The sequence below is a fragment of the Parasteatoda tepidariorum genome, chromosome 9, assembly GCF_982258835.1.
Source record: "Parasteatoda tepidariorum strain Cologne lab strain chromosome 9, Ptep-v5.0, whole genome shotgun sequence".
Lineage (NCBI taxonomy): Eukaryota > Metazoa > Arthropoda > Arachnida > Araneae > Theridiidae > Parasteatoda > Parasteatoda tepidariorum.
Window position 1 is genome coordinate 38,927,823 of NC_141763.1, and position 14,340 is coordinate 38,942,162.

General features: G+C 27.6%; 1 protein-coding gene across 5 annotated transcripts in view; it reads left to right on the plus strand.

The window, feature by feature from the left end:
* LOC107443073 (uncharacterized) overlaps positions 1–14,340 on the plus strand; it is an 80,734-nt gene that overhangs the window by 25,209 nt on the left and 41,185 nt on the right. Inside the window, exon 1 of one of the 5 annotated variants that reach the window (XM_043046394.3) lies at positions 8,792–8,902. The exons of 3 other annotated variants lie outside the window; for them this stretch is intronic. The gene's annotated coding sequence lies outside the window, so the exon portion shown is untranslated. Of the gene's footprint in view, positions 1–8,791; positions 8,903–11,062; positions 11,268–14,340 lie in introns of those variants that run through there. One more of the 5 variants, XM_043046392.3, reaches the window with a different exon arrangement.

Sequence of the window (14,340 nt, forward strand, 5' to 3'; positions counted from 1 at the left end):
CTTCATAAATTAAAAACCTTATCTTTTTGTTTTATATATTTTCTAACTTCCACATGTAACAATGAGTTGTAATAATTTCCATTTAAAGTGGTAAAAAAACCTGTGATTGTCTAAAGTAAGGACGCAATAATGAATTAAAAGATGATATGGATATTTTCAAATTTTTTTAATAAATGTTCTAAAGTTTACTAAAAAAATTAGTGAAATAAACTCTAATAAACTTAGAACTTGTATTGTTCATGACGTAAGTCACTTCTGGTAAATGTTATACCAGAGGTGATTATAGTATAATTATAGTATATTTTTATTCAATTTAGTTAAAAAGAAAAAACTATCATCTGTATTGTATTATTATTGTATTGCAGGTGCTCAGAGGGAATTGTATTTAAAAACTATCAAGGTTTATTAATTTAAAAATAAAATTATATATATGCTTACCTGATCACTGTATGAAAGTAAAAATTACATTAATAATGTACAATGTGCAAAAAAGAAAAAAAAAGAAAAGAAAAAAGCATTACTTAGAATTGAATTGAATGATTGGATCTTCATTTTTTAGAACTCAATGGTTTGAGGGTGTGACCTCAAATATTTTAGTGCAGAATTGCTCAAATTAGTGCATTAGTAAATATTAGGTCAACCTTTTGAACTTTTAAGATCGGGTTCTAAAACATGAAGATCCGATCACTAGATCAAAAGATATTTATGGTGGTTCTTTTTTTTTAATTTTGCGCGCTGTACGTACATGCTGTTATAGTTGGATGAAAATTGGGTAGAAATTGTTAAAACTATGGCTGTGAGTATGGAAAACGATGTTTTTAGAAGTTAGTGACGTCTTATTTCGTCAAGTTGTACGTCAATGAAATATTCATTGTATCTTTTACATTTATATTTTAGCTAGCTTATCTCCCAGGAAAATTTAATCAAATTTCTTTGTTTCCAGATAATTGAAAAACAATAAAAAAATCGATTATTAATAATAATTTCACAGTATAGTATTCCAGCTTCCTTGACGGTAATCCCGCTATCATGAACTGACGTATCGAACTTGTTTTCATATTTTATCCTATTTAAAATGTCTCTTCATAATAGAGGAAATTCTTATTTTCAGTATCAAATCTGAGGTTTATGGTCAAAAATTTAAATTAGTTTTATTACATAGATGCTGAGATTTCATCAGTATTACGCTCGTCTACAATTACTATGACTTATCCTTAACATTCTAACTACGTAAGCAAGGAAAGCTGTCCGAGGTTAACATTTGACTAGATCATACTATTAATCTCAAGGTGACTTTTTACGCTTTGCCTTTTCAGAGGTGGAAATTATTTTCAAAAAATAAATATTATTCTAATTTTGTCCTGTTCTGTTGAGCTGTTATCGAAACTTCTTCATGCATTCGTATATTTATTTCCTGGACACTCATGCATGCATCGATTGGCCTGTATTCACATAAACGCAGATTTTACCATACAATATTTTAAATAATTAAAAAAAAATTAAACTTTAATTACTGTAATTGAGTTAGTGCCATGAAAATTATTTAATTATTTTTATTTACCACACTTAGATAAAAATTTAAGGTAGATTGGTATTTGGATTCATTAGGTATTGTTCACAACCGTTTTGGAAAATATAGTTTCTAGATTTCTCGTTTAAATTTTTAATTATTAGTTTATTTATAGTACAGTGCAAGAGATTCCAGATCAAATTACAGTAAAAAGTACCGTCACTTAGGGAGTCGGTATTTTTTTTACCATAAAATCTATTTTTACCGGAACATGTTACAGAGTAAGAAATCTGATGGATCGTAATATTTACAGTAATGATCACAGTAAAATCACTAACACTCTAACTAAATAAATATTACTGTAAAAATATATCATATAGTATATTATATAGTATATAGTATATTATATAGTTTATAGTATATTATATAGTATATAGTATATTATATATCATATAGTATATTACTGTAAAACTTGATTGGTACTATAAAAATTTTGGTATAATATTTTAGAGCAAATATGGATTTTAAGTTAAAATGGATTTTACGGATGATGCACCCAAAATGCTGGAACTTTATACCGTAATTTAATCCGAAATTTTTTACGGTGTATTTCAGTCAAAGAACTGGTGATCATTTTCGGTGATTCGAATTTTATAACCTACATTTATGAATGTTTACTTGAAATGTGCAAAATGAATACATTAAAATTGTTTTTCCTCTTTTATTTGTAACATTGTTGAGTTTCTTAAAATTGTAAAGCAATTAAGCAACTCCAAAATATCAAAGTAATTTATTAATGTATCAATATAATTAATTTCATTATAGAAACCATCAAACTATTAATTATGAGTGCATTAATTATAAAAAAAGAAGGTAAAAACCATATATTTAATCTCGTTTAACCATTGCTCGAAAAATACAGAACTGGTATCAGAGTTGGCATAATTTAAATCACTTGATTTTTTAAAAAAAAAATCATAGATTTAAATCAATTGATTTTTTTCAAATAATTCATTATATTTTTAAAATATATTTTAAAAATGTAATGACCATAATATAATGACTACTCAAATATATTTTTAGGATGTTTATCCAAAGAAATAATAAAAGGCTAAATTATTATATTTCTAAACAGACTAATAAATGAATAGAATTAGAGACTTAAAAGTTGATAAGAGTAACTTTAAACTGTTAAATTATGATTTTCCTTTAGCTGTATGTAAATTAATTTGCTGGTCATAAAGATATTTCATTATATCAAGTTAGTTTTATGTTTATTTAATTGCTTTTAAAACGTATGGAATACATTATTAGTGTTTACCAACATTAAAGAAAGACCTGTTCTGCCCAAAGAAACTTACAAAAAAATTTTTTCTTAAAATGTATTCTGATCTGAACTAATTTACTCTTCATTGGGTATCTAATTGACCATTTGCCAACCTGTCTTTAAAATTTTAGGATGTTTAGCTTGAACAAAAGTAACCGTGATTTTATTCATTCAATGGTTAGTTTGTAATTATCAAAACAATGATTTTTGAAACACTTTAATTCGAAATACCTACTGTTTTAGCTATATTATTCTCTTTAAATAACATTAAATACTATTAATATAATGTATAAGATAATTTGGTTTGTAAATATAAAAAAATATATACATAAAAATTCTGATTTTTTCTATTTGAAAAAAATAATGAATTTTGCCAACCCTGGTGCTCATTTAAATTAAAGAAGAAATTTAAATTTCATTCTAAAATGGTTTGAAAAAATAGGAGTTGAAGTCAAATATTGCTACTATTACTTTGTAACTTGATTATTACTTTTTTTAAAAAATTTTTATGCTTTCCAATGTTCGAAAAACAATATCTGTTCAGCTTGCTTTTGTCTGCAACTCTTCATTTTCAGGAGTGTCTTGCAATTTAGTTCGAACTACATCTTATTTTTCGAAGGTCGTTAAAAACACATTAGGTATAACATTTGTGAGTTGCTTTGCTTCTTCCTGAAGTCACAGGGAGAAAAAAAAATCAAATTAAGAAGCTTTGTGGAAAAGAAATTTTTGTTTATGGAAATGCCACAAAAGTTTTTACAGGAAATTTACTTCAGCATCAAGGTGTGTATATTTGAAGAGTAGTAACGGGAAATTCCCTTAACAATCTATGTGTGTTATTGCGTCTCAATATTGTGACATTATTGAGTTTACAACTGAGGAAAATCATTAGAAGATAATAATAGCTTTTGAATTTTGCCCCTGAAAGTTTATTTATTTACATTCATTTTAATAATTTATAGTAAGAATTTTCTTTTCTTTATGAATTTTAAGTTGGTTCTCAATTAACAGTTTAGAGGAGCTTTCGTCAATTACACTTTTCACGGTAACAATTACAAGCAAAATTGCAATTCGGTGCATGAATTGCATTTTATCTTTTTATTTCCTTTATTTACTAATTATAGGGCAGTAAATAATCAAATTATTTCTCATTATTGTGAAATTACGTTATAAATTATTTATTAAAATTAAAAAATCTTTCTCTTTCCGACGTCTTAAAACTTACTTTCTTAAAGTAAATACAGGTCTCACGACTCCTAGGTACCTATAGTTTGTCTATGGAAATAACTCCCCTTACCACGAAGTCAGAGGCCCTCTGCTGCTATGAAAACAAGAAATAGCGCATTTCAAAGAGGGGAGATTCTTTCGCCGCTGCTTTCGCTACTCAACACCCCTACTTGAAATAGTTAAATCTCTTTACCATAGTCACCGCCATTGCTCCAGACGAATGGCTGGGGGAGTTCTTAACGTAGACAAACTATAGTATTCTTTTTCCCCTTTTTACGCCTCTTTATTACACCGTTTGATGTCTATGGTGAATAAGTTAAGTATGTAGTACACTGTAAAAAACTCCGGATCAAATTACGGTCCAACTCTGGCATCCTGAGTGCAGCATCCATAAAAACAATTACACTGTAAAATTTTATACTGTAATTTTTACAGTTATATTTATTTAATTACAGTGATTAAGTGATTCTACAGTAAATATTTCCTATTACCGTATAAGAATTACTGTACATTAGATTTTTTGTTCCCAAAAACTTTATCGTACAAATGGATTTTACCGTAAATTTAAATCGTAAAAAATGACAATTTGCAAATGGCTCCCGGGGTGCTGGTACTTTTTACTGTAATTTTATCCGGAATTCCTTACAGTATATAAGGTTGGCATACTAAGACACTTGCGTTATTAAATTTAATCCTTATATAGTCATATTTCTTTTTGAAACCCTTATGACAAATTGAAACTGATTATTTTCTCTCTTAGTCAGAAAACTGAGTGATATTCTTTCTGTTCTCTCAGTTTTTAGGAAATTTTTTGATCTTTAAATCTCAGTAATAGACTATATAATATATATTTTTTTCAGTTTGTACTAATGTACTTAAAATTTTTATTAAAAAGTATTCATCAATTTAAGTGCTAATCCAAAGCCAAATAAATACAAAATTAAGTAAAAGTCAAAATATTTTATACATGCAAAAATAATTTTAACCTTCATCTATGTATGATTAAATTTGACAACTTTTTTTTTTATCAAGTTTTTCTTTCACTTTCTAAAAATTCTTATTAACTGATGTTTTTCAAAGCTAAAATTTTTTGCAAAGCTTGAATTTATTATACATTTTAAAGGCTATTTTTCTTTTTGATATTTTTACTAGAAGTGGAGTAGACTAGAAGCGAATGCTATTTTTGACAAATATTTTTCGTACATCGACCATGATTGTTTCCACGAAATTAACGAATAAATGACGCATTGTTATTAGAATACAGTGCTCGTCAAAGCTGTCAAACTCTTGACAACTGAATACTTTGATTGATCTACGCAACATGATCATGAGTGAATCGTTTTTGGAAAAATTGAGAGCATTGATCTCGTAATTTAATATTATCCACATCAGTTATTGGCACCTTATCTAAAGTTTACTAGCGAAATGGTAGATAAAGGTTGTCAAAAAATATTTTCTTTTCAATGAAAACCTTTTTAATGTCTTCAATTATTATTCAATCTGTCTATTTAAATCCCAAAACCGTATAATTTTGTGATGGCTTTTTCATGACAATAGGATTTTATTCTTGATCTTTCAGCGTGTCTAGGTTAATATGTTTTCAGAGTTATCCTGATTCTCTTATTTTAAATGGAAATTTATATTAATTTACCTTTTAAGTTTATAATTAGAAGAAAAAAAATCAATTCTGTAAAAACAATTATCAAAAGTATAAGTAAATTTTTTTTGTTTTGTTTCTGTAACATTGTTTTTTTAAATTCTTGAGAAAAATATTCGAATAACTACTATATACACCGAATAACTACTATTATACACCTATTAAAGTATATTACAACTAGGTTGTTCTATAAAATGTAAATGTGTAAATATTATACTGACATCGTAATTATGGAGTTTTAATTTTACCTCAATATATACTGAGAAAAAAAAAATGATCAAAACTACCAGAATATGGTAATAGTAACCGTGTTTCTGGCTCTACGAGAACACCAGAAAGCTCGTTAATTTTCATTGTAGCACTTTGGTAATGAATTCGGTGAAACTATCAATGAAATATGGTTTCATAATATGGGATAAAGTTTGGAATTTTTATTATGATACCTTAGAGCAGAGGTCGCCAAAGTGGTCTATATAGACCCCCAGGGGTCTATTTAACATAAGCGGGGGTCGATCTGAGCCAGGGGGTCGAATGGGGGTCGATCAGAACCGGAAGGGTCGATTGGTCGAAGGATTATCAGTATTTTTCAGATATGTGACAATTAGAAATAAAAGAAGAAGACTTGGAAATATATACAGGTAACCTTCAAAAATTGGGCGACGATTTTAAACTGCGTTTTGTTGATTTGGAAAACATTGACATCCCTGATTGGATTATTGTGCCATTTTCTGCTCAAATTGAAAACGTGGGCATCAACCTGCAAGATGAGCTTGCTGAATTATAATGGGGATTTGAAGCAAGGACGCTTTTTAAAAATTTAACAATAAGCAAATTTTGGACAAATATAAATATAATGCAAAAATATGTACAACTTTACGAAATAGCTCAGCCATTTATGATAGCATTTCCAAGTTCCTATATGGTTGAAGCCGGTTTCAGTCACGTAAATTCAATCTTAACTAAGAACAGAAATAAATTAAATGTGGAGTTTCGAGGGGATTTAAGATTAAAATTGACCAATTTTGAACCCAATATAACGAACCTTGCAAAAAAAAAAAAAAAAAAAAAAACACCAGACACACCCATGTCATTGATTAAGAAGCAATAAATCCGTAGTTACTTTACTTATTATTTCTACTTACTTCTAATTACTTATTATTTCATAAATATTAAGGTATTAAATTTCAACATTAATATATTTTTCATAAAACTTTTGATACACTATGTACTATTATTTTAATAAATGTTCAAAATCATAAAATAAATGTACTTTTACTTTTATGGGGGTCGATGGAGATTTCGAAAAATTATGTAGGGGTCGACGATCAAAAAAGTTTGGCAACCCCTGCCTTAGAGCATGGCATAACAATCGGTTAAATTTACTATTCAGTTTTGTGTATTTTACTAAATGTATGGCAATAAGAAATATAATTTTAAGAATCGAAATTTCCGGTGAATAGAAAAATTACTAAATTAATGTTTTAATTACCGTATATTTTAGTTTTTATTATCAGAATAATAATTTTCTTTTCTTTTCTTTTTTTTTCACCAGAAATGTCATTACCACACAGCTCGGTAATTTTATCAGAATTTTTTTTCTCTTTTCATAAATAATGTTTTTTAAAAAAAAAATTTTTAAATCTACTTTTTTATTTTTTATTTTTATTTTGAAGAGGTTAAAGAACTTTTGGATCCGAAATGAAGCTGAATATTTAACATTAATTGAAATTAATAAATGATTTCTTACATCATCCTTTAATTAATTAATGTTTTATTTACGCGTAGGGAGTCTTATTTTTGCGATTCCTGGTGTTTATTAGGCTGTCATACTTCCACTGACGCAGCAGGAACGGTTGTAGACCTCACTGTTTTCTGCGATTTTAATTGATTTATGCTACATTCAACCGAATCAAAGTTTTCCAATGAGCTTATTTGCTACTAAAACTAATTCCATCTCTGTAATTGTGAACTTTCCGTTAATGAAAAATTTCGTGTCGCAAAAAATTCCGAATTTCTGTACTTGATAATTTTGGAATTGTTGATGTAAATAGAATAAATTTATTTATCTGCATTTGCACTTTATTATATAATTTTTTTTATGCAAAAACAATTCAAAATGAAGTGTTTAAGTATTTAACAAGAATAATATTTATTTTATTTAATTTACTACAAACTTTTACATACTCTGTAAAAAATTCCGAATCAAATTGCGAAGTACCGGCACTTTGGGTGCATTAATCGTAAAATCCATTTCACCGTAAAATACCATATTGTAATTTTTGCAGTGTGTTTATTTAATTAGAGTGATTCAATGATTCTACGTTAATTATTTCAGTAAAAATTATGGTGTATCAGATTTTTAACATGTTCCGGTAAAAATAGATGTTAAGGAAAAAGTACCTTCATCCTAATGCCGGTATTTTTTACCGTAATTTTATCCGGAATTTTTTACAGTGCAGTCAATTTTTTCTTTCTATTTATGTAGTTTTATTACCAATTGATTCTTAAGGATTTCGGAAAAAATCAGTTTAAGAATTAAAATTATTAAGAAATAAAAATATTATAATAAAAATAAAATAATAAAAAATAAAATAATAAAATAAATAATAAATGTATTAATGAATAAATAAATGTTCATTCTATTTTTAGTTAAGTGTTTTGTCTCTTTTTTAGTAATTCTTTCTTCAATATAAGGACATTTTATGAGTTATTATTTATTTGAATAAGTGCCTATATTTTGTTGATCCCAACCGAAAGATTCCAACATTTAACAACTGAACCAGAAAAATATCTGAAAGAAAAGTATTTAGGAAATTTCTGTTGCAAATAATCTATGATTATTGTCCTGCTTTTGATACTTGGTTTTATTCCTGTTGAAGAATCTTTATAGTTTTTTATAGGTATAACTGATCATAAATAACAATTGAGGAGAACAGAAATTTCTTAAATAAAAAAAAAAAGGGTTTCTTACTTTAGGAAAAGAAATAACAGTCAGAGTTTCCAGTGTAGAAAATTTTCACCGTTCACTTAAAATCATTTCTACTTGATTTGATAAGAAAGTTGATAAGGTAGTGTTTATTTTGATGCGTAATGTGTGGATTGCTTTACCTATTTGAGATGTTCAGAGTAGGAAATATTTGTGGTCTGTGCTTAACGTCGTACTTGGTTTTGGAAAAACACAGCGGTAAAGTACTTTCCATTTCCAACTTTTTACAATGAATAATTAACAATTTTAATCAGAATTATTTTTTTGCTTTTCAACAAGTATTTTCTTAATTACGATTATTTACTTATTTACTTTATTATTATTCTTATTTACTTTGTTCAATAATTTGGTTTTAAAATAACATGAATTAAAAGTGGATAGGAGATAATAGATGATTTATTTAGTCGATCTTACTTGTTCCACACATCATTGGTTTAAGAAAATGTTTATTTTTTAATTTTCACGTGGCATAAAAATACTTTGATGTTTCTAAATTTAAAGTATTGGGGATAATGGATTTTATATTTTATAGCCGTCGTTGAACAGTTGATCCAATTTTGGGTTTACGACTATTAATGTTCAACTCCGTACCCTTGTAATTTCGAACCCAATCCAGAAGACAAGGGAACTCCTGGATCAAGGATTGGGAGAAATTTGCCTTCCTGGTGGACTTTTTAAAGGAACTAACCAGCATTTGCGTAACATGGAGAGGAAAACTGCGGAAACTTCTCACTGTTAGCCTGACGGCATGGGGACTTTAACTCATGATCCGTCAACCACTGAGGATATTTTATGTCAGCACTGTGGTCGGTGCTAGCCGGATGCGGAATTCGTATCGACCAGCCATCCCTGGGATTCGAACCCGGTTCACCTCATTCGAAGGTGAACGCTCTATACCCTGAGCTGATGATTGAGATGATTAAAGATTAAATAGTAATTAAAGAATAAATGAAAGATAATTAATTGATAATTTAAAGGATTGGGATATTTTGTGCATATGCTTAATTTAAGATTTTTCAATAAAAAAAATCCCTTTTCTAGAAATGATAGTTATATTATAAGTTCATGGAAAATTACGCATTTATGCGCTTTTTGTTTATAATTTATCTATTGTATATATATTGTATATATATATATATATATTAAGAAAAGTTGTCAAAGCTGTTAGTATATAAAACTGTAAAAGATTTCATTCTCGGAATTTTTTAAAATTTCTCAGAAAAAACTCAGAAAAGTTACCTGTATCCTCAGTTAAAAGCATAATAAGCTCCAAAAATGGTTTAAATTAAAATAAATTTTAATTTTATAGATTTTTTACATTATCCATTTTCATTTTTCCTTCAAAATGAAGTTGAATGTTTATAATTACTTCAATATGAAGTTGAATGCTTGGTTTAAAAAAATTATCAAAAACAAGTTTATTGTTTTTTCATCGATACCTAATCTCTTTTATTCTCTTGCCCGTTATGATTACGTTAGCATTGTAATTTATTATTACGTGAGATGTATGACAACACCCTTCTTGCTTTAAATCGCCTAAATTTAGCTCATTTCCAAAGAAATTCATATGCCAAAGCTTATCAGTTCATATTCAACTCAGTGTTTATGACGTAACATATGTGAACGTGTATCAATCTGTTTCTAAAAAATCTTATGAAAGTGATAAATATTATAATTTTTTTATTTTAAAAATGAATGACTGTCAACGATTCAGGTGTATTGATAAAATTATTTTTCATCTAGTTGTTTACCGTTTTGATTTAGGCGGACTTATCCTCACTGTATCCAAGTTGTTCATATTCAAAGTAGAAAATATTAAGAAGTATACATTTAATACTCAAGACTGAGCTTTAGTAAGAGGATAGATTGGTGACCCGGTGATGTCTTTATTATATATGCAACAGTTAGTTCTATCTTCCATCGTAAGTGTGACGGAGAATGAGTGTTCTAATATTGATTTTAAATTATCCTTGATACGGATCAACATTAATTCATCGTCAAAATCTCCATAACTCTATTGCGATATTATTTTTTAAAAAATTGTACTTTTCAATAAAATTTCTTTTGATAAGGATCATTTTTCCTATATTTTTTTTTAGAATGTTACAATCAATCGTCCATTCCTCTACATGCCTGACCTTTCACTTTCATAACATCACATTATGATGTTGGTTATATTATGAGTCAATTGATTTCCGGATTATGAGTACTAATGCATCTGTTGTTTTTCTGGTCTCTTCCCGACCCACGGAACAATGCTTTAGGGGCAGCAGCAGCCGCCCTTGAATTATCGATTTGGATTTTCTGATAATTCTTTCTGTTAAGTCTCCCCTTTCTACGTCCAACTGCACCCTCCCCTCATTCGACCAGTCTCTCTCTCCTGCCTCCACCCATATGTATCTCGTTTGCAGTTTTTTCCCCATATACATACTCAACCCCCAGTCTCTTGAATCTTCCGTAGTGGGTGGGTTGGTTGCGTAGGACGCTGGGGAGATTCACACGTATGCAGGTTTTGTGAGATCCAGGCATTCGGTTTTGCGTGGTCTGTTTATTTTGCTGAATGGTGAGCTCATTTATTATTCATAATTAATGTCCTATTATGAATGTTTATGCTGTACTTAAATTTTATAACGCATTCTTTTTGATGAATAAATAATATTAGTGCATAAAACTTTTACGTAACGTTTTAAATTCAACATATGATCTGCAAAACATTAGTTGGAGAAGAAGAGCGAAATTAAATATAAAGTCACAAATGGCATTTCAATATTGTGTTACTAAAAATGTGTCTGTAGATCAAGGAAAAAAATGTTTGAGATTTAGGTTTCAGCTGTGGATATCAGTGATTTCTTTAAAAAAATGTATTTCAAAACGTTGGAAAAAAAGTGGAATAGTAACAGAATTTGAAAAGTCTCAAATGTTATTTTAATGCTGTGGTGTTACTAAAAATATGTCAGTAGATCTAAGAAAAAATGATTTAGGTTTATTTTTTAGCCGTGGATATCAGTGATTTCTTAAGAAAAAAAGGTATTTTTAAACGATGAAAAGGAAGTATACTTCTCTGATACTCCTAATTCCGATTCCGTATTCTTCTTTTCTTAACATACTAATAAAATTCTTAATTCAATTTCCTTTTTTATAATTTCGCTTTCTGGATGTGTTATAGAAAAAAAGAAATGAAATATGTTTTTGAACTAATTTTTATATTACTACATACCGTTATTTTAACGTTTGATATAGTGAGTTGATAGATAAAGATAGATAGCGAATTGATGAATCAGAGGATAATAAGTAAATCGGTTTGTAAGTAAATGGGTTAATTGACGAATCTGTGAACTGGAATATTGATTAATGAGTAAATTACTTTATAAATAGATATAAATTTGTAAATTTTATGTGTAGCAATCGACAAGCACAATTTTTTTTATAATATTCCAAAGCGAGTTACAAGCAAACTATGCATCCTGTATAGATTCTGTTAAGAATGATTGAGAGGATAAGTAAACCGGTTTGTAAGTGAATGAGTTAATTGACGAATCTGTGAACTGGAATATTGGCAAATGAGTAAAGAGTAAATTACTTTATAAATAAATATAAATCTGTAAGTTTGATATACGACAATTGACGAACAAAATTTTTTTTATAATATTCCAATGCGAGTTACAAGCGAACTACGCATCCTGTATAGATTCTGTAAAAAATGATTGAGCAAGTGATACTAAAGATAAGTAATTCTCATTTAGCGTGAGTCATTTTACAGGTTGATTCATAAATTATTAGGAAGTATTTGGGCTATTGTCATAAAGAAATTACTGATTCGAATTATGCAAAATTTTATGAGAAATAATATCTGAAATTAAATAAAAAATTGGTTAATTTTTTTTCGAAATTAATTTAAAAGAACAATAAACAAATTTATTAAATTTTAAATCAATTTTAAATTCATAAAATGATAAAGAATTCTAAATATTTTTGAAATGTCTAACAAATTTTTTTACTGGGTTGGTGCTCAATTTTTTTTCTTCAAATTTAAATATTTTAATGATTATTCAAATTTAAAATGATTATAGTCAAGCTTCTTATTCAATAGTTTTCGAGTAACAGTCTTGAAAATCTTCCTGTTATTTTAGAATCAGTGTTACGCTCAATTCATTTAAGTTTCAATTACTATATGTTTGTATATTTTTTTTTTACCTAATATATTGCTATTAATAGCAAAACATCTTACAATTTATTGCTGAAAAATGCACTTTAATCCGGAAATTTGAATTAACATTCTGACAACTAATTAAATTTCATTGGTTGTCAATATATCTAATTTAGTTGTTGAATTAAAGAAAATCTATAATAGCATAAGCACTTTTCTTTCCTTTAAAAACACTTGATTTTTGTCATCCTATTTTTCTATTACCAGTTTTTAATGTAGAAAAAAAATACTTTTCAATGGTAAAACGTCTTGTAGATATATGTAAATTACTTTCCTTTCGAATTTTTTTTCTTCAATTATCTTACAGATTGAATTTATGGTGATAATATAAATATACAAATATTCTATTTAAATAGAGATTCTGGTTTATTTGTACGATTTTAAGGTGATAGCTGTTAATTTATTTAATTTTTTTAAATGGTTTTCAATTCACAAATTTTAAACAAATTTAGTCGAATAATTCCTGAGAAATCGAATTTTTTAAACACGCAACTTTTTTTAAGTTCAATTTTTGGGACCTATTCAACCGATTTCACTAAAAAAATTTCGTTTTGCCGTTTTAAATTGCACTCTTTAAAATGATGCAAAAAAATTGTGTAGCTTTCAATTCAAGTTTTTAGACTATTATTAAAAAAGTAATAAATATTTACTGAAAGTTCCATTTTCCATGGAATTATGTTTGGATAAACGAATATTATCATTGTGTGCAAAAATGTTTCGATTCACTTAAAAAGATCTCGAAATATGGTAAAATACGAGAAAAAAAATTTTTTTTTTTCATTAAGGATGTTTTTTGAGGTTATTCTTATATGAGGTAACACTTTTCAGGGAATAATATGCTACTTTTTTTTAAAAAAACTGTTTAGAGTTTATGAGAGTAATTCACGGCTGTAATTAGGTTAAATTTTGTTTGTCTTTAGCTTACTCTAGTTAAGATTTAATAGCTCAAAATGTCCACTTGGTGAAGAAAGAATCATGCTTTTGGTTGTAAAAATTAAAAGCAATTGTTATTAAATTTTTGTAATGCTGCTCCAAAACTGCATTGTTTCAAATCATAAAATAAAAAATATGAAGAGAAAAAAATTGAATTATTCATTGATTTCATTATTTTCATCAAGGCAAAAAAATGCAACCATATTGCGTTATTTTAAATTTTTTTATTATATTTTTTTTAAAGTTTAATAATATTTAAACTAAAGGCCTAATTAGAGTCATAACAAGTCTTTACGGCAAGATAGTACTTATAATTTAAAATTATAGCTTTACTTTGAGTTAAAGCAACTTAGCTTTTTTATATTCCTTGGCGAAAGGGTTTCGAAAAGCGCTCTTAAATCGCCAAATATTATTTCTATTCATGGTAAATTTTTCCGCGAACTTTAGTTTATTTTCCCCCCCTTTAAACTTTGATATTTTTTCCAAAACGTAAAAG